Source organism: Gasterosteus aculeatus, chromosome 3 (genome assembly GCF_964276395.1).
Source record: "Gasterosteus aculeatus chromosome 3, fGasAcu3.hap1.1, whole genome shotgun sequence".
Lineage (NCBI taxonomy): Eukaryota > Metazoa > Chordata > Actinopteri > Perciformes > Gasterosteidae > Gasterosteus > Gasterosteus aculeatus.
The window spans coordinates 13,098,965-13,122,481 of record NC_135690.1 but is presented as its reverse complement, the minus strand read 5'-3'; the positions used below and the strand labels follow the sequence as shown (position 1 = coordinate 13,122,481).

General features: G+C 46.9%; 1 protein-coding gene across 6 annotated transcripts in view; it reads right to left on the bottom strand.

Moving 5' to 3' along the window:
• Positions 1-16,491, bottom strand: part of ptprfb (protein tyrosine phosphatase receptor type Fb) — a 135,122-nt gene extending 118,631 nt beyond the window's left edge. For all 6 annotated transcript variants that reach the window (XM_078099444.1, XM_078099447.1, XM_078099454.1 and 3 more), the window contains exon 1: positions 15,967-16,491. The gene's annotated coding sequence lies outside the window, so the exon portion shown is untranslated. The remainder of the gene's footprint in view (positions 1-15,966) is intronic.
• Between the last annotated feature and the right edge of the window lie 7,026 nt (positions 16,492-23,517).

Here is a 23,517-nt window from a genome sequence, read left to right as displayed (position 1 = left end):
ATCTCGTGGCGAGTCCTCCCACATCGGGTCCAACATACCGCAAAAGATCCGTCGCCGCCGTACGCCACTTGAAAATGTGCCTCTGACTTTACTTTGTGCGCAGTGTGTATTCGTTGATGACAAATACAGTTTGCTGAGGCGGAGTTTTTGCCATTCAACCACAAGGAGCCAAACGCAGCTCCGGTGGACTTTGTACCCAGAGGATAAATGTCATTTTCTTGCATTTAATGCTGTAAAACGTTCTCTAATATCAATGAGGAAACAGCTTGACGAGGGCGAATTAGAGACGGAAAAAGGAATTTTTAGAAAAGGAAAACTTTTTGATCGTCAAGTGGGGGATTAAACGTTGAGTTTTCAGCTGACTAGCAGTTATGAGGATCGTCGTTCCATCTTTGTAGTCGTCGGGCTCCACATTAAACTTCTGCCTGATTGCTTGAGGCAAGTGTGCTCTGTGTTCAGACTCATGCAGTTGTCCGATTTAGAAAGAGAAAAATAAATGCGATCTTCATTATGGACGCCGCCGACTGTCATCTGGATGCAGTAGGAAATATGGAGTGTAAATCTGCATAAAGACTTTCTAGTCGGCGATGATTGATTAAGCTAGAGAGGAAGGAAGGGAGCTGGCTAACGTCAGCAAACAGCTAAGATACAGGAGGTTGTATTAAGTTACATCATGATGTGTTCAAGCTCTGTTCAGTAAAAATGAGTTTCCGCTCGGTGTTTTCACAGCTAATATGCAATAGATGTTAGAGGGACCTGGTTCTCTTCTTAACACTAGCTAGCTCAACATAATGCCATAGCGAAAACTACTAATGCCTAAATATTATTTCATAATAATTGAATTTCATTTTGTGACATTAACAATATAAAAAGGAAAACATTGCAAATTCCCCTGTATCGTTTTGTGTAGTTGTCCATATATCTGTTGATTTCATTCATTTTTCAGTCGGCCTACATTTGACATTTGACGAAGTTTGATTAATAAATAAACTTGACTATTTGCTAGCTTAAAAATGGACGGCCCTCGTTTGGCCAAATGGAAATAAACGCAAGTATGAGCGGCTCTAATGATGGACGGAGGACTTTTTAGACTTTTGTGGGAAAGGCAGCAAACGTCCATCATTCCTTACCAACAAGATGCATCTTTTCCTGAAGTATTATGCTGGGTTATACTTTCTATTGTACATAGTCAGAACCTTTAGGGGAAATCTTTGGGGAAAGCTCGGCCTTCCTTTAACTGAATAATTTAAAATATATTATTTTCAACAACTCCATGATATTAATTGGCCCCGGCTGCACATTTCGTATTCATGAGTAAGGCACCTTACCGAACACAGATAGAAGCTTTTCTGTAAATGTAACCGGCAGGGACATGAAACACGGCGGAGGGCGGTTATTCATGAGGCGATTTAGCCTCCACATCCGTTTGGCCGCTCCATCAACGGGACCCGATGTGGGAGATCGATGCGATGCCAACATGCCGTCTAGGTGCCGCTGGCCTTGGTGACAGGATGGCCATTTAGTCTGTAACTGGTCAACGAGACACCGTGTGTGGCAGTCGTCCACACGCGGCGCCGCGTCCAGCGTTTTTCACTCTTCCTGGTTGCTACACAACAAAAAACACACAACAAGCAGCCTCTTCACGACGACATGATGTCGTATCTGCTCCAAGTGCCGCTCTGACTCAGTGTGCGGCGGCATCCAGTGTGGCAAACGGAACAGATTTCAATATCTGTATTTCAGTCCAATATGAAAAAAAAGGGACTGAAACTAATTAAAGTAACATAAAGATCCATTAGAGCTGTATTTTGTGTCTGCACTCTGCTCCTTGTTCTTTCTCAATCGTACAGCCTGCTCCTACAAGTAATAAGATATGAGTCTGCTATGTGAAAGGCGAGATTTATACGAATATCAACTCGACACCTTCAAGGAAAAGGAACACCGACAGGCAGAATGTACTAAATCCACTCTATTTATAACATTCGTTGTGTCAAACTTTAATGCACCAAGGCAAAAAAAAAAGCATCATCTCTTCAACACATTTGAGTTTGTGCCTCGTTATATTATCATTTAATTGATAGCGGAGCCAGTAAGCCTACAAACCTTTTGGATTATGCCATGAGCATTGCCGCTAATGTAGAATCGCAGATCCTACCATTCATAACCCTAATTACTTATTAAACTTAAGGAATAATTTTACGTTTCAAATAGGTCGGTGAGGAAAAGCTTTGATTACAGAAATATAGTGAAAAGGATGTAGTTAATAATTAATATAATTCCAACCAAAGGGAAGAAAACATTATTTCAGTGAGTGATCGACTGATAGGTTCACTTCATTTTCTAATATGTGAGAAAGGTGAAGGGTTAAATGGACATCTGCTTCCAGAGATTATTTTAGCCCTTATATAATATATATATAAATATATATATTTAAATGTCTCTTTGACTTGGAGAGGCAGAGGGGGGTAAAAAGGACACTAGAAATTCCAATTGTGTGTGAATTCTGCCAGTGCATTTCAAACATTTCAGCCGGTGCAAAGTAAAGTCACAGTTTTAAAGCATGTATTGGCTGCGACAAAGAGAAGTGGACCGAGCAGAGAGGCAAAGATAACAGACTTATCTTTGGGCAAATATTAGACCAAAAGCTTCTCCTCTGGCCTCGAGCGACAGGATGATTGTTATTCTCAAACCCTGCCAGTGGTTCTAATCGTCATCATGAAGATAAATGACACATGCAGACACTGCTCTGTACTGCGTCCCATGGAAAACAAATTCTATTTACTTCAGCCCGCCTGCCTTGACTGACACAAGCAATATAACCCTCATCCTGCTGGCTGCTCATTGACATGTGCCAGAGGATCCGGCCCTACCGCAAGGCTCTCACTGCTCCGCCAGTGACGGCATCAGACACCAACACTGCGGCGGCGGCGGGCCTGCTAAACGCCTCAGTCCTTTGGCAGCTGCCCTGTTGCTCTCGCTGATGTGAGGAAGGACGTGCTCACATTAGAGCAGGGGAGAAGCGCCTGAGGACCGACACCCGCTGAGCTCCGGCCCCGCGGGGGAACTATTTAAGATCCGGCCTCTCGCGCCGCTTAATTACGGAGGGAACCCGTGAAACGCATCGCACGGAGGGGGAAATGTTAAAATATCAAATATCTTTCGGGGGCCTCTGATTTGGATGCGGGCGATTTGGTCTGCTACTCGTCAGACTTTACATGATTTGTATTCAGCTCGGGTTTTGGATGTAAAGTCTTCTTGAGGACTTTTGAATTGGTAGATAGATTATTAATACTGTAGCCCTACTCTTTAGGAATATACATTAATAATCACTGCCCACATTTTTGTCTAGAGACCATTTCACTATTTTCCATTTGACAAGCACTGCAATTTCTCACATGTAGTTAAGGCTGATTTATTTTCCTCACTGTCCGCCTAATGTTCTTCATTTCCTGTTAAGTGCAGTTAACAGAGAGCCAATGGGTGGGAAACATGCAGGCTAATCGATATCAAATGCTTCGCTGGGTGACGTAAATCTGGTTGACAGCAGCAAAGGTTTAGGAGTACCAGGTGTTGGAGTTTCCCAGGAGTACGTGGACGCACCGCATACCAAAAGTGTCAGCCTGTTGAATGAAACCAAGTACAGCTGGTCCCGAGCTGCTGCACAGCACTTATTCAGAATGAGCCCGAAAGATTTTTAGTTTTTTTTTTTTATAACTCCAGTGTGTGTCTTTCAACGACGTTATAAAAGATTCACCAGTGAAGAAGAAGCAACGTTAAATTCATCACTCTGTAGTAGCCCGAGGGGGGGGCGAGCACCAGCAAAGAGGGATGCACTCAGACATAACAGTATAGTCGCTTCTGCACATCCCAACAAGGAAAAAAACAACAACGCTTAAGTGTTTCTCCCATCTCGGAAATTGCTCAACATATGTAGGAAAAAAACAAAATATCCAATTTAACAGTCGGGCATCGAACATTGGTTTTAATTATTACCTGCTGAAATTCCATTATTGGAAAAATAATGGGCTGGTAATTACATTTTCCAATTTTCCTTGTGGGTAATTTGTCAGTCGTGCACCTCCGTCGTCAAAAGATGTGGATGTCCAACACGTCTCTGAGATATCAGCTCGTCCGTAGGCGTTTTTAAAGCGAGCCGCTACATGTTAAAGCTAGCTCGATTTACACAACTTGTCCATGGCCAAGTGTGATCGCATCTCACGACTTCTATCACACATTTCACATCTTGAGGGCAGCCCCACTTGTTGCCACGTATCCAAAGCAACACATGTCACTTCCATCAACCCAGACGGACTGACACGTTATTGACAAATATTTGCTTTGACTTAATATTGGCCACAAAAACTCCCGCAGACGAAAGCCCGAGGGAGCGAGAAAAATTGGCAAGACATCACAGGCAAATGGTCGGGGACAAAGAAAAATCAACCCATTGATCTGACAAACCCGATTAAGTTATCAATGCATATTAAATGATGGGTTTAAAATAAACACAAACGTTTGTGTTGTCTCCATTTTGTTTGAGCAAGGTCAATCACCGCTTCAGAAAAGCTTGTCTGCTACCTCCACAGGTCAGGCTGTCTATAATCAATAGCTTCATCTCCTCTCGGAGAGTAAACTCATTGGAATGCTCCAGAGGCGTCTGGGAGGAAGTACACACAGTCCTTGACAACGGTTCTTAAGATGTAAATGAGCCTCCGAATAATGGGACAAGTCAGTAATGAATAAGCAGAACCACCGCAAATTATTCCTGCCCGTCTCGTAAATCACTTTTTCCGTTCGACTCGAGATCGTTGATTCCCGACCGCGACCCGGGGAGCCTCCTTCTATGAGCCCCCTTGCGGCACGGCGAGCCCCCCGCCCCGCTACGACCTTGTTGTCAACCTGGCCTCGGTGACACCCAGGTAAGACAGCGGCAAACGTAGCAGTGGTAGATCCATCGAGGGCCGGACCACGCAGGGGTGGTCAGAACTCCCAGTTTGGTCAGACAATGTGCGGATCAGGGCCAATCCCGCCACGATGATCGAGACCATCTCAATGACGCAACATCCATTTCCCATCCTTTGTTTGCCAGACATTGACCAGCTCTACCTTAATATCAATATATGACAAATCTCTATATCTGATTAGTCAACCCAAGATGAAAGGACGAGTGGTTTGTTACAAGAGGAAAACTGTAGTAAGTCTGAGCTTAGCCGTCCATCCTCAGAACATCCAACCCTATTAATAAAGTACTCTTCTGTTGACCACAATAGACCACAACAATGTTGTTTTACGTATGTGTCATTCAAAAATAACCCCTAATCAACAGTTCTAATCAACACTCTTTAAACCACTGTTTACAGTGTTTCTAATAGATACCATCCAAAAGTAAAAGGAAAACCCCATTAAAATAATCTGTGTTACTTCCTGCCTCGTTAGACTTTACTTCGATGCCTGTTGGTTTTTGGCTTCCTCGTCCTGCACATTACTTTCACATCAGATCAAAGTGTCCGGCCGCTTTGTGCAGGAACAAAAGCATAGATAAGACGTTTAGGCTTAACTTTGGTCAAATATTGATAACATAATGGCACAATGTTGTCAAGTGAAGTGTGGAAATATTTTGTGCAAGTTGTTTTTATTCTATTTTGCAAAACGTCTCTGGTTTCAGCCTGAACTCCCTCACTGTGCTTTTCCATTTATTTAAACATGCTCATTGAAAACACAGCTAAATCTGGACAATTCTAACCACGTTGTGGAATTTCCGCAACATTTTAATACCCGATTATCCCTGAATGAATGCCCCTTTTCATATGTTACCTTGCTTGGCCTTATCTACAAAGCACCATAATCAAGGGCATAGAAAAGGACAATCAAAGTAGCCAACAATGTTTTGGCACGGCACAGTAAGGTTAAAAGTGATCAAAATCCTTATCTGTATGAAACAAGAGACAATATCCAGGATCTTATTGTACCTCGTGAACAAATCCCCAGGCTGGCCTTCACTGTGTTCCGTTCACTTGCAAACCAGACAAGAACTGGACAGCAGCAGTAATTAACGGGCCCTTGGAGGACCCTTACTGGGCCCAAATCACAAAAGGTGACTTGGCCTGGAACTCCACACAGAAAGGCCAGCAAAGGGGAGAAAAACAAGCTGCTCGACATGCAGAAACGGGAAGCCGAGTGAGTCGGCGTCAAGCTGCCAGAAAGCAAGATAAAGATCCGTCTGACACGTAGACTTTCAAATAATCCACCTGAAAGTACAGCATTTAGAAACATTGGCACCCGGCTAGCAGGGGAGGTGGGGGAGGTGGGGGTTTGGAGATGGATGACAGCCTGGACAGACACCATGTGGAGACCTCTGAGACGTGCACACTTCAGATGTCACTCACTAATTCCCCAAGCAACTGCTGCTGATCCTCCAGAGAGTTCCGGGGACGCGCTCCCACTCCGCCTCCGTTCGGCGGCGTTACGCAACGATGGCGAGGCAGGACTGGGTGGGGGGGGGGGGGGGGGGGGGGTGGGGGCGGTTTCTAATGGGGCGGCCTGCGACTAGAAGCAGGTGATGTTGGCCAAAACATTCCCTGTCAGTTTGCATTTCCAGACGCTTCACGAGGTAAGTCTAATCCGGTTTGTGCAAGCCCAGTCTGCGGTCGAGGCTTCGCCCCCCCCCCCCGGTTCTGCCTGGGCCCCCGCTATTCGGATGAGCGAAGGCAAAACACCGTCCCAGGAAAGCGCATGCCAGATGTGAAGACACACACACACGTTACTCCTCATGACTAATATAATACTCTAAAATAGTGATCCTTCTTGCCGGCGCACTGGAATCAGAGGTACTGCGTATTCACAGCCCATCTGAGGGTGGGGGGGGGGGGTTTGATAATTGAAAGCCTTGGATAAATCTGCGCCTTCTCAAGTGACCGAAGCGTATCCAAACATTTTCAGTTTGCTCTGTCGATTAATTATATCAAACATTGTCGGCAACGTTACCTGGTTGAAAGGAGACATTGAGAAGTGCTGGAGGCTCCGGAGCTCAGACGTGGACGTAAAGCGTTTTAGGGAGGGCGACACACAAAGCTATCAGCAGCTTTTCTTAAGTCTCAACTAACCAGACGGGCTTAAGCACACAATTCCATGCTTTCAGAGAAAAACGCTTCTATCTACAGATTCAAGATTAAAAGAAACAATTTCAGGGGGCAATTCATATTTCTCCAACAGGGGCTCCTACTTACGCCATTGATAAGGTTTATATCTATATATTGGCCTGGACAAGGAAAGATATTGGTGGGAAAACTGCTTATCCTTGTGCTTGACATATCAGGAAACAATAGGCTACTTATTTAACTCCATAACTTTGGTGTCTGGATTTTTTTTTCCTCCCCCCTCTAAAAACATGGCCCGAGTAAAATTAAACTGAAGGAACGCAGATAGCGAGCACTGAAGCGAGGAGGTGTGAGAACACGTGTAAGGTGATGCCGGGGGGGCAGAGGGGGGGGGGGGGGGGAGGTCGTACCCGTGTTGGAAAAAGAGAGCTTTCCTACTCAGCGCTTCTCGGCCTATAAATCAGTGCCCTGGTCCAACTGGCCAAGAGCATTTTCAAGCCCATTTGCAGCAGATAATGCCGGCCATTCCTCGCGGCCCCCAGGGGCAGCAGAGCCGGCCCCATGGATCATTCCCCCTTTTATCAAAGCTGCAGCGAGGATCTCACCTTGCTCTGTGCATGGGGGTTCTCTTAGGTGTGGGAGTGGGGGGCGGGGGGTGCCGTGAAGGGGACGTTTGAACTGTGACCAAAGAATTCCAACAAACACGAGAATTTCATGACGTCATGAAGCGCAGCGACGCAGCACTGGAAGTGGGCGGGACATGAAAAGGGATAACAGAGGACTTCAGGGACAATTCATTGGCACATATTAGCTCATTGGACATTTGTCAAGTGGGTATTCTGGCCCTTAACGAACAAGACATCTCATAACCTTCTGTTTACAAGAAACAGAAACTGTTTATTGAAAATAATAGTAATGGCCAATAGAGAGTTTTTGAACCCTCAAACATTTCTGTTTATATCCAAAGAATGTGTGTCCTCCGATATGTAGAACCATGAGAGTGCTTCATTTCGCACTATTGCCACAGTCTGAAGAATAAGCATTACTTTTATAAATGCAAACGTACACTGGAATGTGTTCAGTGACACATTTAAACATTTCTGGATCACAGCCTGGTGGTCTGTCGACGAGGAATTGTGAAACGTTCTTTCATCAAACCTCCTTTGGACAGGCTTGCCACCTCCTTCTTACTTGAAATGGATCAAAACTCGGATCACTTTCAATCCAAGTCTCTGAATTTAATCAGCCGTGTAGTTACGGATGATCAAGCATCATCCCCGAGGGTTTTCTGCCCTTTTTACGGCGCTTTTATTTGAATGTGTATTTAATATTTATGTTTGTGTCCTGTGTCATGCGCGACGTAATCTGTACGCCACTGTTTATATATTAATACAACTCCGTCTAGCAATAAACAGCTTAGGCTGTAAATGGTGTGATGTGTGGTGTTTTTTTGCTTGTATATCGGTCCCTATGAATGCAAACATAAACCTATTTACTTATATAAATCTACCACACCCATGGCTGTGCAGCAGTGCAACATAACCTGTGGACCTCGTTGAAATGGAAAGCAGCCATTTATCGAGTGTCCATAGACAGGAATACATTCTGTTTATTACAGATAGAGTCAAATTAGTTCCCCTCCCACCTAAACCCTTCTGTGACCTCCTGCTGTTAAGGGAAGTCTGTAACCTTCCAGCCTCCTTTCTGGGAGTCTGATGCGTTAATGTGCGTCTAGACAGATCATGTCATAACCTTCATGTACATTCAGATTAAAAGGAGAGTTCAGAAGTCGCAGTGATTCCTTCATTTACTTGTGCACAATTTCCCCGCGATTTAAATCTGTAGCACTTGTTAAACAGCACGGCCCTTAACGACATGTGACGGACTACAGCCCGACCGAGTGAGTTATTTACAATGAGTGGCCTCATACTGAGGGCCTGCGCCTTGCTCAGCCCTTAATTCACTTAAGGCACTAAATGACTGCACTACATGGCTTTATTCGAGTCACTTGTCTTCACTTCAGGGTCGGACATTCGGGTTTCAGCGAGCCGCAGGTTAGAAAAACATCTCCGACGCCAGCGGGGAAGGATCACGGGTCAACGCAATGTTTTGACAGCGGAGTGAAATCTTGCGAGTGTGGCGGTCGTCGTTACAGCTTTCATTAAGATTGAAAAAAGGAAAACTTTAAAAAAGGGATGTTAACAAGAAGGGCGAAATCTGCAAAACGGCGTCAGCTGTTTATTCAGGTGAGCCGCTCTTTATTTTCCCAGCCTACGTCTCCGTTGGCTGATTGTAAGCTGTGGTGCGACACGGCGACATGCTGTCAGCACTGATGGTGTATGATGGCATCACGGCTCCGTCAGGAGGGGACACACCGGTAGCCCTCCACGGACCAGGAGCTGTCATCTCCGTCCCTTGGTGCCAGAGAGCCCCCCCCCCCTTTCCCCAAAATCCTATCCATCTGCCGTATCAGCGGGGCACGCCGAGTGCAACGAATGCACTTTACCGCCGCTCGCTGTTGCTTTCACACGTCCAGCTAGTGGCAGTGGGAGGTTCCTGTGTCAAAGTCCACAATCAACACATGGTCAGCGGCCATCTTTTTGATTCTGTTGGCAAAAACAAAATGCTTTTAGTCCGTCTTGACACGATTGCCATTAACTCGAAAAGTGTGATGGTCTCAGAAACCATCTTTACCGTTCCATTAGCTAAAAGCAACCTGGTGGAGCAGCCTGATAAACTGTACCTTTTTTTTTTTTTTTTTTTTGAAGAGTCAGCACAATTTCTGCACCTGAAAGTGAACCCATAATCGCGGCGTGTCCATGTTACAAAAGTAATCTCGCCAATGCTGGTTATGGCTTGGACGGACATTCCCAATAGGAACAAAGCATAAAAGAAACACGGGGGAAGCTATAATGTGCTCATTTCCTTCCTATAAAAGCTAAAACATAAACGCTTCATGACAATCAAATGCCAAACATGCATTTGATCTGTTAAGTACCAACACGGAATAATGTGAACATCACACGTGAGCGCTCGGCTCAATCGTCGGCGGGGACAGTGTCCTCCTCCTGACCCCCCCCCGGGGGGGGACGAACCCAGGCCGTCCGTACGCAAACCCCACGCGCTTCCTCGCCGTTCATCGCGGTCGACGTGGGAATTCTTCACGCCGCCTTCATTGTTTGTGTTATGTGCCATTTAAGTCGCGCCTGATAAATACGGCCGATTGGTTGACCTTCACAAAAGCATCCGCATCAATTCTGGTACAGCCGCTGTGTGTGTGTGTGTGTGTGTGTGTGTGTGTGTGTGTGTGTTCTAATTAAATGAGAACCTGAAAAAGGATTGCTTGACAGTTTGACAATGACAAGCAGAATGAATGGCGGCGGCCGCTGAGCCGTCGCTCCATTTGTCTGCATCGAGCGATTCGTCTGAGATGAGCGAGTGCGTCATCGGCGCACTTCTGCTGACTGGGCACGGGCCCCCCGGGCGCTGCGCTCCTCGCGCGCCCGCCGCTTGTACCCGTCACCTCCTCGGTACATTTACCAATACACAGGAGGTGATAAAACTGTCTCCAGCGCGGTAACCCAAGATGAGCATCCGCGCAGGATCTATGCTGAGGTCTCGGGCGGAAGGTGTAATAACCACACGAGTGGCGACTGTAGGGCAAAGAGCCATTTGGGCTCTAATGATTCATAAAATTCACAGTTGGATTTGATGTATTACATGCCGCTGTTTCATACATCTTCACCACGGCGGCAGTAACGACAATGAGTCTCATGTTTCTATTTGCTGTGGCTCTCGACTTGAAAAGGATAAAAAGTGTAGAACTTGAGAGCGCACAAAGAAGAGCTTTTGGCCCATTTTTCGAGCGGTTGGCACAAAGCGACAGCCGTGCTTCACAATGCAATGAAAGCGGCTACATGTGGCGTCCAAACAAGGGACGTCACTTGAGCTGAATAACACCACAGCACTGTTGGTCAGATATCGAGTAAATGACACGGTCGACCGTTTCATTCCTCCCACGTGTCGGGCCGAGCTGCATTTAGTGACACTAAGTGGTGCAATACCCCACGTTATACCTCCTCTTCTCATCAGTCAACGCGGACCGTTGGTACCGTTCACATGTGAACAGTCCAAACCCCAGAAATATTGAAAAGGGATTATTACTCGGAAAAAGCAGCAAAAACACGACTGTGTTTCTGCTTAATAACGAATCGATTAAGGGGCTAATTATTCCAGACCTAAAATGTTTTCCTCTCATCGCAAAAACAGCACGGCTCTGCAGATACCGGGACACACGCTGTACCGTGTTGCCTTGATGAAAAACGTTTTTCCCCACAGTACCAGCAGGCTTGTCATGAGTAAGCTATAAACTCATTAAACACACACACACACACACACCTGTAAATATACTGAGTGTGTGGACCAAAACAATCAGTTATTTTCACGCGGTCATGGACATGAAGAAAAGTAGAGAAATAAAAGGTATCCTTTTTTCCCTGTTTCTCATCGACCTTTTACCCCCGCAGCGAGCGTTCCTCGTGAAATGAAATCACCTATTGAAGGTCAGCGCAGGGACGCAAAGTGAGCATCTTTACACGCTTAAAACGGTTACCGCACCTGTACGCCATCCACTCGTATGTGCTTGGTGGCCAACTCTTAATCGGATGGCATGTGCAGGGAGGATGTAGGGCCATCTGTGACCATCTGAGATCACAGGGAGCGCGGGATTAACAGCGGCAGCTTCTCCAGCCCGCTGCCGACTCTGACTAACGGCGCCGGATGATGCCGCACATCTCAAGGTAAAAGTTCCATTTCTGGCGGGCAGCAAGTATCTCAACAGTGACGCGTTCGTGCCATCGGCTGGAAATAAACCGCCGGACTCGAACCCTTGACCTACTTCCTATATTTGATTTGGATCGTGAGCTTGCAGGAACACATCCAATTCAACGAAGCTAATTTGAAACGATCGTGCAGCTCACGTGACGCCTGTGGTTGTGCTAATGGGGGAAATCCTCCCACAGTGAGAATGTCCCTAATAAAATGAATGTGTGGTAGCGGTAATGAGTGCACCTGAACACACACGGTGGCTTCTCATCAATGAAGGTTTTTACTGTTCGGCGGCTGCAGCAAATGTTGAGCTTTAGTCTTTAAAAGAGGCAGCGGCACACTGACATCCAACAGGAATCAAATGTCACCATCTTTCTACCCTTAGTTTTTACTCTTCCTTTCCTCTTTTCAGCGGCACTTGGACTTTTTAATGAGTTATGGTGAAAATGTAATTCAGCCCGCTTGGCTCATTTAAGCAATGCCCACCTTCTAACGTATGTTAATGCAGAACAAGTGCAGATAAGTCATAAGGCCTCGACACAGCAAATTGCCTGAGCCCCAGTTTCACAGAATTTGGGACTGCAGTTTTGATTCACACTTAGAGGAAAAGGCTGTAGCGTTTACAGAGGCGGAAGCATAATCCGAAGCAGACGGCCCCCCGGTTTTTCTAGGAGGGTTCTTCTGCTGAACGGAAAAACAGGACAGATTAACGTTCGACCTTCCAATGTCGTCCATATCCACCACTCCCCTCGGCTGCACTAACATACTTTGTGGAAAAGACAACAAATCACACGGGGGAGTAGATAAAAATAGGTAGCGGAGGCTGTTTTTAGGCCGCGCGCCTGTTTCCACTTTCCCCGTGGCAGGGGTGCCCTGTAAAACATCGGTGTAAATGGTTTATAATGCCACCAGTGGACTCTGAAATGGGAGACCTGGTTTCAATCAGCAGTCAAATTGCTCCAACATTACCCGTGCAGACAGAGTAGTAAATCACTCTTTGCCTTTATGGTGCTGACGTTAAGGAACCATCATTGTTTAAAATCCACCAGGCGTGCCCGCCGAGAGCAGCCTGTCCCCACGTGGAGATTGGGATGCAAAGCAGGACAAGGGGACGCTACTTCGTCCCGTCCTTCAGGCCCCGGAGAACGCAACACACCCCGAGAAAGCTTCAGGCCGGGAGTCTGGTCCCTGTAACGCGTCAAAGTGACCCATCACAGCCGGAGGGAACCGGTTAAAAAAAATAAAAACGTTTTTTGGTTCCTCTGTGCCAACGCCCTGACGGGAGGCCAGTGAGGCATCTCAGAGCCCGTGAAGTGGAGAAACGCTGACCCCGCCCACCACAGACCAACACACTGTGGGCACGAAACCTCTCATTAGATCTGCAGCGCCCTGAAATTACCAAGATGTCGGCCATATGGAGAGCTCGAGAAAGCGTCAGTCGGGAGAGCGGTTGTGCCGAGTGGTTTTTCAGCGTGTGGCCGCAGAGGAGGCGGGGTTTTTTCCCATCGCCGTGCCACTCGCCCCCCCCCCCTCCATCCCCCCTTCCGGGGAGCACCTGCGTTTGGGGAAGTGATGGTAGATGCTCTGGCTACTGCCAGGAAATACCCCAAACTACTACGTACGAGTGTGGCCACAGGCCGGGGGATTCACCCGCGACAACAAACACGACGGATAGAGAATGTGTCGATGTCGGCAGACGTTCAAAATGCAACATTGGTTTCTAAGGATTTATACTAAAAAAAACAACAACTGATGTTTTATCTGATTTTGTTCAGGGTTGATTTACATCCGTATTGGTCATTTGAAATGTTCTACTCCTTTAGCCATCAGTCAAACCCCAATATCAGCATATGACGTCACCGGCTGCAGGCCGAGGTTATTTTCATTCAGAGACGCTCCTCCAACTAGTCCCAAAAGTAGCCGATGAAACGCTGACTCTTCTAGCAGGAAACAAAGGAAGAGAGCACTGTGGTGATCCATAGGGGGGGAACCCACTAATCTCTACAGAGTAATGAAGATTAGGTCAAATAATTTGTTTCTCCTCATGAATGAGTTTTCGTTTCAAAGTGGTTGCAGTACAAAAGGCAATTAGCTTCTGTGGGAATGTGTCAGGATTCACTAAATAAAACACCAATGATGGCAGAACATGTTGACATAACACAGAATAGCAAAGAGTGAATTGATTGTATAGCGACTTTTCCACAAACCGGACAAACAGATGAGGACAAACACACAGCTTCTGTCAAACGTGATGGAAGAAAACATTAATGCCTCGGCAGCACGGAACCCAACTGCAATGTCAGCATGATAAAATACCCAGTGTAACCAAAGGTAACCGTGGAGCTTCCCCCCCCACACACAATGACAGAAAGAGTCACTTATGTAATGAAAGAATTTACAGTGAGACTCCACTCCAAGGAATCGTTCCGTGTCGGTGGACCGGCCCACATGCCGACCGAGGGCCGGGCGGCCTCCGCCGCGCAGGCTACAGCCTCGGCTATCCAATTACCCAGAATCCAGTGGAGAAATACACCGTGTCACTGTCTTTTCAGAAAGCAGAGGCTGAAGGTTACACACCCAAAACATGCAGCGGGCCTCGGATTCAGTTGCAGAAAGCCTTCTGATGCAATTCCAGGAAACTAACCCAGCCTGAATCATCCTGTTACAGTCTGGCTCACAGTGGGGTCTCTTCATTGTGCCTGTGACAGCTCTAAAACCGGATTCACGCACCGATAAGAGGCCGGCCGCAAGGCCACTCCGGCACGCCCCAGTGGCGGCTTCCCGTCACCTTTTTCTACACGTAAACAAAACAACGCCGCGGGCTTGATGCAGCGCTGAGCACCTTTCCGTCTCCATCCAGCAACGAACACTCCCTCTATTTCTGATCTGATCCAAGACCTGGGGAGGGTTTCGGACGTAAGGTCTGTGTAGCACACGCGAAAAAAATCTGTCACACACACACACACACACAAATGAAAAGGTTTTACAATAATGGGTGACTGCTTAAACGTAGCCTTTGCTTTTTGCCTCAGACAGCAAGGAGAGACGATTCACGCCATCAAAGCCAGTGCTGCTGCAGCAATGGTGCTTTTAAAGGGCAGATGGATGACACATTACAGGATGGGGAGGGGGTGGAGGGGTGGAGGGGGAGAGGGGGAGAGGGGTGGGAGGCTTTAAGGGCAGATCACCATAGCAGGACTCGGATACCTGGTCTCTGGTGATGACAAAAGAAAGGAAAAGCAAAGATGTCATCTGACGGATGCTCGGGCGATGCGGACTGACAACGTGGTCACGCACTCGTGCACGCGCAACACATGAAGAAAGGGAGGAGGGGGGGGGGGGGGGGGGCGTAATGACATCAAATCCTTAAACATTACATTTCGGTTAGATCACCAAAAAGAAAAAGCACCACAGAGCCCCATCGCTCGTCCACAGCTTTCTCTGCTTTGATGAAGAAGATTAACGATAAAGATTAATGTGCTCAGTGAAAAAGTGCCCAGGCGCAGTTTATGGTCAACTCTGCGCACGTTTTGGTTTGTCGCAAAATATTACAAATAGGAAATTAAAAAATCCCTTGTAAAATAAGTGATGAGAGACGCAAAAGTACGCCGCTGCCTCCTTCCCCAACCGAATTCGCCTTCATCTCGGTGGATATTTGGCGAGCGCGTATTTTCATTCGAGCAGCCCGATTATTATTTGCGTCGACAAAAGTTGTTTTGCGGCTACAGCTCAGGGTGAACATAAATACGTATAAAAATAACTAACTGCGTGCGTGGCTGTCTGACGTTCGCCCAAACCCCGACGCCAGCAGAGCGAGCCGTGAACGTTACACCTTCCACCAAAAAAAAAAAAAAAAAGAAGCATTTCTAAAGTAATACCAGTTCATAAAACACGCCAAACAAAAACAGCCATGCAAATGCCCCCCTCTCCCCCTCTCCCCCCCCTCCCAACAACAAAAATCACGGTTCAAGTTTCACGCCGACGGACGTCTGAAGTCCAGTCCGGGGATTTGAACAAGGGGGAAAGATAACGGCGCACTTACTGAAGCTCCTCTTCGTCGCCGCCGTGGGCATTTCTCTCCGGCTCCGAGACCCGCGCGCTTCCTCCTCCCGTCTCCAGCTGGCGAGCACGCGAAACAAATCCACCGCGCGCCACTGAGCCGCCGCAGAACGCGCGAGTTAGCGCCAAGTAAAAGAAGAGGTGCTGGTATGGTGTGTGTGTGTGTGTGTGTGTGTGTGTGTGTCGGGGGATACGAGTCCAGACGAACACGAGGTCCTGGTGGAGACCGGGGTCTATCCGGGTCTGTCGCGGCCGCTGCCGTTCCTCGCGCCGCGAACCGGCTCTCACGTGAGCCTCTCGCTCCAAGTGTCGAACTGAGCCGTGGAAGGTTGGGGAGTTTTTTCTTTTTTTTTTCTTCTTCTTCCTTTTACGTCTCTTCCTCCACAAGTCACGCTTCCCTCTGCGTCCGTGCCGGTCGGTCAGCGGAGTTCTTCGGCTTCGCTCGGCTGCACTCGCCGCCGCGTCCACTCCACACTCCTCCCGCTGCGCGCGCGTGCGCACCCCCCCCCCTCTCCAAGTCCTGCAGCTTTCGTAAAACGTGCACGACACAGAGGAGACGCGGGGGGGTCGTCGTACCTGTCGTGTTTATTTCTCGGTGCACGCTAAGCACGAGAGAGACGATGACCACGCAATTAAAGAGGAGTAAGAAGAGGTAAAGACATGGTAGCAGCTTGGAGAATCAGAGGAATTAAACTATTCATGATTTTCCTGTGGTGGAGGGGGTGGGGGCCTTCCAGGGAAATCCAGGTGGTGGTCCCAAGGCCCACACTCTGGGAGCCAGTACAAAAATGTCATGAATCATCACTGAGAATAGAACATGTATAAATACTGCCCTATTATCCCCGTTTTCCTTTTTTGAGCAAATCAAATGCACCCACAGCTCGCTCCCCTCCCCCATCCTTGCTCTCACCTTGTGGAGGTTTTAGGACAAGGGGGTCATATATAATTCATATTCATATAACTTTTGGGCCCTTTCACCAGTACTTTTTTGTAAAACACAGCCTAAGGAGATGATGTTGAAGGAATATTCCCCACGGTTCAGTGACACACGGCCGTGTCAACAAACTCCCTGGAACAGGAATGCTTTACTGATTTGGCCACTTGTACCAATATTAAGGACAACATTAGTAGGCCCGTAAGACCCCAAACTATATGCAGTGCTTTGTTTTTTGTTTTGGGGGGGGGGGGGTGGAGAATGACTCTGACAATCTACATTTGGTGTTTCCCATTTCAATACAACCAAACCGTTGGACCCGGCGAGAGGGCCCCGCTCGCTGTGCAGCTCGCCTGTTAGTGCATGAGCACTCAAGCGCCTCGTGCTGAACGTGCGGGGCACGGATGCTGTGACCCTCGGTAATGAGGACCTGAACATCTTTAAGATTCTGACATCCCATCCACCCCCCCCCCCCCCCCTTTCTAACCTTACCGTGATCAATCGTTAAGCTTGGCGCGGCGCCCGCTGAACCGCGGGGCCCCGGGCCGTCCTAACGGCGCTCAACCAAGTCTGAGCACGCCGCCAACGTCTCAGGTGCACCTGGTGGGTCCTCAATTCAGCACGTGCACGTAGTACCACATACACACACACACACACACACACACACACAGAAACGGACGTACTTTACGTACACGTCGACCACATGGAACAAAACGAGCTTCTGTGGACCTGAAAGGAAAATTCAGTTCCCTTTTTTAGGTTACAAACAACAACCTTGTACCTTGCACAATGTTCTGGGGAGAGGACTCTGGTCTGGTGGCCAACGGCAAGCCTGTTTTTTAGCTTCACGCATCTCATGGGGACAGTGGAGCAGACCTAAGAACAGCCTTTGTCTGTGGAGGTCAATGTCTTGTGCTTGTTGTTTTGTTTTTGTTTTTTAAAGCTGAGCTGCTAAAGAGCCCTACAAGAGAAAACCAATGCTTTGCCACTGCCAGATTGAATAAAAACTTCCAAACTTGGACTAAATAACAGCTTTTCCACTATGAGCACAAAATGTTTGCTGAGCGACACGCTCTTGGTCCTCATGATTTGTAGTCATACATTATAAACTTATTGCCATCCAATGAGGTCTCACAAAACTCGATTATAATAAAATATAATATGGAAAATATGCAGCTTTTTGCAAATAAAAGTTGTATTAATTAAGTAATGGCAATTTGGATCTTAACCCCAGTCAATTCAACAATTTATATCCATCAGAGAATTAGAACTTAACTCCCACTCTAAGCAACTTTCTGCTCTTCATTATTGCTGCAATTTAGAATAAATGCTCTGCTGAATTACTGGATATCAAAAAGCGTATGAGCCACCATATCAGGGCCCAACCATAACACTACTGGAATGAAGCTTCATACATTGGTCCCGTTATCAGCTGTTCCTCCTTATTAATTTCTTTCTCTATGGGGAAATTAGTTGGGAAATATGACTTGCGGCGATTAATTCCTATCAAGAGTTCCCTCAGTTGGCACTTAGTTAGAAGGCTGATTTAATACTAGTGCGCTTACTTTTCTGTACATCATTTATTTTGCAAAGAATTAATACAAATTAAAAGAGCAACAGCATATTTAAAAAGAAACCTTTTCCTTGGTGTTTTATACCAATAAAGAGCATGTACACCAACCCCCTGTGAGACAAACATCTAAATTCATATAACAATGAAATGATACACACGCAGTTGTAGGTACCCAGCTCCTGGTTTGATAAACACTGCTCACAATAATCAGTGACTTGGATTTCTGACGTTGGGCCACCTCATTCTGTTTTGGGGGCCATGACAAAATACTAAAATACTTTAGTGTACATGTGGATCAGAAAGGGTTTTGGTTATCGAGTAAGTAAGTGCAGAGGGAGAGCGCAACCCCACCCGCCCCCCATCACCTGCGGGACACCCCACTTCTTTTTGTCGTTGTTCGCAGCAGACTGCAATCTAATATTTTGTTGTACGACCGTGTCGCACTTTGACAAGTAAAAACCCTTGTAACCGTGGCTCCATAGTCAAGGGGTCGCTGAGCATTCGCTCCATCATCAAAAAGAAGCACCTGAGCGGATGCACTTCCTGCTGCAACTAAAAGAGGTCCAACCTGGCAAAAACAACGATGGCGCACTCTTACACTGAAGTGTGTCCACCTCTCACCTCCTCCATCACCACCTGGTACGCCGCTGCCACAGACTGCAATCTGCCATCCCTCCAGGACATGAAAGATGATGGCCGACCCCTCCCACCCTGAACACCAACTCTTTGAATCACTTCCCGTCTGGCAGGAGGCTTCGGCCCATCGGGACTAAAACCTCACGGCGCAAAACCAATTTCTTCCCATCCGCAACTGACCTCGTCAACAAAGGCCAGGACTCTCACCCCCTCCCGAAGACATGACCAAGGCACATGTCTGCGCAAAAATACCACTCCCAAAGGCTACACACCTCTTTGATTTGTTTTTTTTTTCAACTCCTTGTCTAAAAACCTACTGGGCAATAACCTCGACTCTGATTCTGTGTGCTGAATGCTGAGAATGGATCACTTCGGTATTAAAATATACTTTGACTGTGTTATCGTATTGAACACATTATATTTCTTGGTAATTAAAGCATGCACAAAGTTTCTTTGCCTAAAAGGCAAAGCGCACATAAATCAAATAGAGTTGATACATAATGATCAGGGGACCTTACATAGACTGCGGAGCAGGATGCTTTCATCTTATAACTGTTGCACAATTAACGCAGGATTCAATGAGGCAGGAAAACAGTTAATGGAAGTTAATGATGAGAACACACAGAGCTCTTTGTATCATTAAACAACACGCAGTAGAACATGTTAATGATTGCGGGTTCCATCTCCGCAGCTAGACAAAAAGTAGACCCAATTATAAGCAGGTCCTTAATATATTATACAGAATACAAATAGTCACACTCAGCAAGGAGATGATGACTGGTCATGATCATGTGAGTCCGGTCTCCGCTTCATTCATAAGATGCACCGGCGAGTTGTGCAACTTACTCACTCAAACGAAGAACATAGATCTACCACAAATATTTAAATACCGCCGAGGGTGTTACGTTGCTCAACAGATAAAATGATTCAATGTCACCAACTGTATGATTTCACTCAAACATTGATTAGCGCCGACTTCAAATGAATATTTAAAAAAGAAAACACTGGATCTCCCTAACTGGCAGTAAACCAGAGAAACGTGGACCTGATGCTGTTAGGTACCTTCATATTTAGAGCAGCTGCCAATAGTATAGATAACAACATCAATGATCAGAGCTTTTTGAATATGAAAGCTGTACAAATCACAGAGTACAAACATATTTCGGGGGAAGTGCTGAAAAAATAAAGTAGATTAAAGAACGTGATTAACTAAACAGCCTTTTACCGCATCACAAGCACACCTCTTAAGCCACGAGAGGCAGAGACCTGAATTATATGAAATGCTTTGCTACTTCAAAGACTGGAGCCACAAGAAACACACAACAGCATTTTTCACAGAAGCCATATTTGAAAGGGGAGGGAAAGCAGAGAAAAGAAGAAGAGACGGCAGCGATGCGAAGGAAACAGAGAGAGAGAGAGAGAGACTAAGAGAGCGGTGGGTTGGAATTGGATGAAGGACACGTAAGCTCTCGTTGAGTTGGCAACAGTGAAAAGGGCCCTTGGTTATTGAAAAAAAGAAAAAGAAATCAAAGGCAGTAAGAAATTCCTGCACGGGGACGGGGCAGAGAAACAAGCCTGTCCCACTCTCCTTTGTTTTCTTTTTGTCTTCTTCTTCTTCCCCCACTGCGGTTGGAGTAGTTATCCACTCAGCGATAGAGCGGAGATGCACGGCAGCCAGCGGGTCAGCGGGGCCCTTGAGCGCGAGGATCTGAAAAGGAATAGGAGGCGACAAAGCACAAATACTGTTCTATTATGCAATGTGGAGGGTTTTCGCTGAGTGTCCGATGCCGCTTGTGCAGGAAGGAAGACGCAGCGTTTCCCTTTCGCTGCGCAGCACCTCCGAGCGCGACAGACGTGGCTCCTTGTGCGATGACGCTCTAATTATTTGTAAAATAACAAATACTTTGCACCAGGACCCTCATGCCCAACTCATGATATTGCACATATGAGGACACAGACAGCGTGCAGCGTAGATTCATGTGTTGCCATGTGACACCTCAGGAGCACATTTGAGTTTTAAGGAGGGGGGTCATCTGGAGTCGGATCGCTCTGTTTCTTCCTCGCATCCCTGCTAGCGTTTTCCCCTCCCGCAGATTGGGTTCCAAGCCTCATCGCTCAGCCACCATCGCTCGGGGAATCTGCTGTTTCAACCGCGCGCAGCGTCCCATCAGACAAATGGATATTAGCTGGTTAATTTTTAATTCCTGAGATGCAAGGGAGACGCTCTCTTTCATGGCTGGAAGGAGAGCTAATGGGCCTGGATTAGGTATCAGGGGCGGATATCTGGGAACGGCCTCTTGGGAATGCTGTGTGGGTCTCTCCATTGAACACCATTAGGCGTCTTAGAGTAAAGCAGAAATCCTCTCAAAGACTCAGTGTCCAGCTATTGACCTTTCGGAGGCACAATGGAGGTGCTCGCTGAGGAGATATTGAGTGGATGCTGAGAGAGGTTCATTAAGCCCACGGCGGGGGTAAAAACATGGTTGTTCATCTCATAGGTGTGTTTCCGATCGGGCAGCGCCAGACGTGGATCTCTGTTTCCCGCCAAGCAACTGCCCACCAGCTGAGAGCAAAATGCAGGATGGGCATGCTCGGACAAACGGCGCTTCATTGCGAGCCTGTGGTCGCCCTCCGCGTGCCCCCCCCTCCCCGCCCCCCGCTGCGAACATCAATGCATTCACACAACACGGAGACAGAAGAGCTTAATAGGTTGACTGGCTAAGTGCACATCAAGCTGCTCCGAGGACGGACGGATTCAAACACCTCAGGCATGTTTTTCTTGACCACCTAAAATAATTTCCCGGCTTTCAGCCGGATTGGCAGTGATGATTGTTTTTATTGACTCAGATGTTCCATTAGGCAAGGGGCTGCTCGGGGTAAATGGCTCCTGACAGCAGCAGGGAGCCGGCTGATGATGCCCCGTCACCAGACCTCACAACAGGGTTATTAACTGGCCGCCGATGCCGCAGAGCACCAGCGCTCCCCTGACAGCGGCACGCACACGAGGAAAATATTAAGCTGTCCCCCAGTCCTTCCATTCTCCTCACAGTGTGTGGGTGAAAGCAGAGGACGGCAGATGGGTTTTAGATTCAAAGGAAGTTTAAAAAAAGGAAATCTGGAGGGCGTTTATCAATTCAGTTTTCTTGAAGTGACTATAGACACTTGGACAGGATACTCGATTCATACTGAACATCTGGCAGAGTGCACATGTCATGTTGTTGTGTGCAGTGGTTTTCAAACTGCTGAATCATTTTATAAAGTGATCCAAAAGTCTTATTAGCTGTCTTGAATGGCTTGTAATGTCCAAAACTCATGAGATATTCCAAATCCTCCCCTTTGTGGAACTGAAGCCGGTGAATGTTCAGCACTTTTGCTTGTCAATTACTTTGAGAAACAGTGCGTTAGTGAGTTTAATAAATCCCATACGCATCCTGCTGCATTAAATCAATCAACACGTTCAGCAGTCTCACTGAAATGCAAACGTCTGTCCGGAATTACCTCGTACCGATTGTGTAAGTCTGTCAAAAAACGACAGCAGACTTGTTCGGTCAATGGCTAATGGATTATAGTGCCAATAACAACTCATTATAACACAACTGAAATTAATGGAAGTCAATGGAAGCCAAGAATGGCAGTAAAAATCCCATTACAATGTTCTAAAAAGACAGCAATATGCAGAAAAATGTGATTTGTGAATATAAATTGAAAAATCTGTGATAAGGTCCTTTAAGGGTTGAAGCAAACAATAAAGCTTGACTCTTGACTGACAAAATGGTTAATAGACTTATCGTTTGCGGTGTTGATTTCTAATCCTAATCAGACTGCCTTTCAACAGATGTTGCAGCAATTAAATAGTACAAATGGAGTGAGGGGGAGAAGCTGTGACCTGCATGAGGGAGACTCAGCCAGTTCAGACTCGTCCTGTAAAGGGAAAAACAGGGTAGAGATTTATCAGCGACTGCAATTGAAACCTGTGTTTATGTCCACTGCCATTTCACGTCGGGATATCAGCCATAAATGGAAATGCTGAAAGGTGTTCACCAGGACGTCTACTCATCCTGTAAGCAGAACTCCACTTGAGGAAAAAGACATGCGGGCACAATGCCGCAAATGACAAGCTGCATAGTTGTTCAAATGGGGAAAGAAAAACACACTCATGATTGTCAGCAATTGTTGATCCTCACACACACACACACACACACACACACACACAACTCAGCAGTGCTCTGCCCCCGTGAAGACGCCACCTGTGTGAGGCAGCGTTGCCGCCTGTGGAACCAGATAGAGCCATGCTGTCACGCAGGAGTGATTAGAGCCTCCTTCTCTAATCTCCCCTCCTCTGTCCTTTCTCCACACATCATTACGGTAATACGGAGCTTGACAAGGCCCCC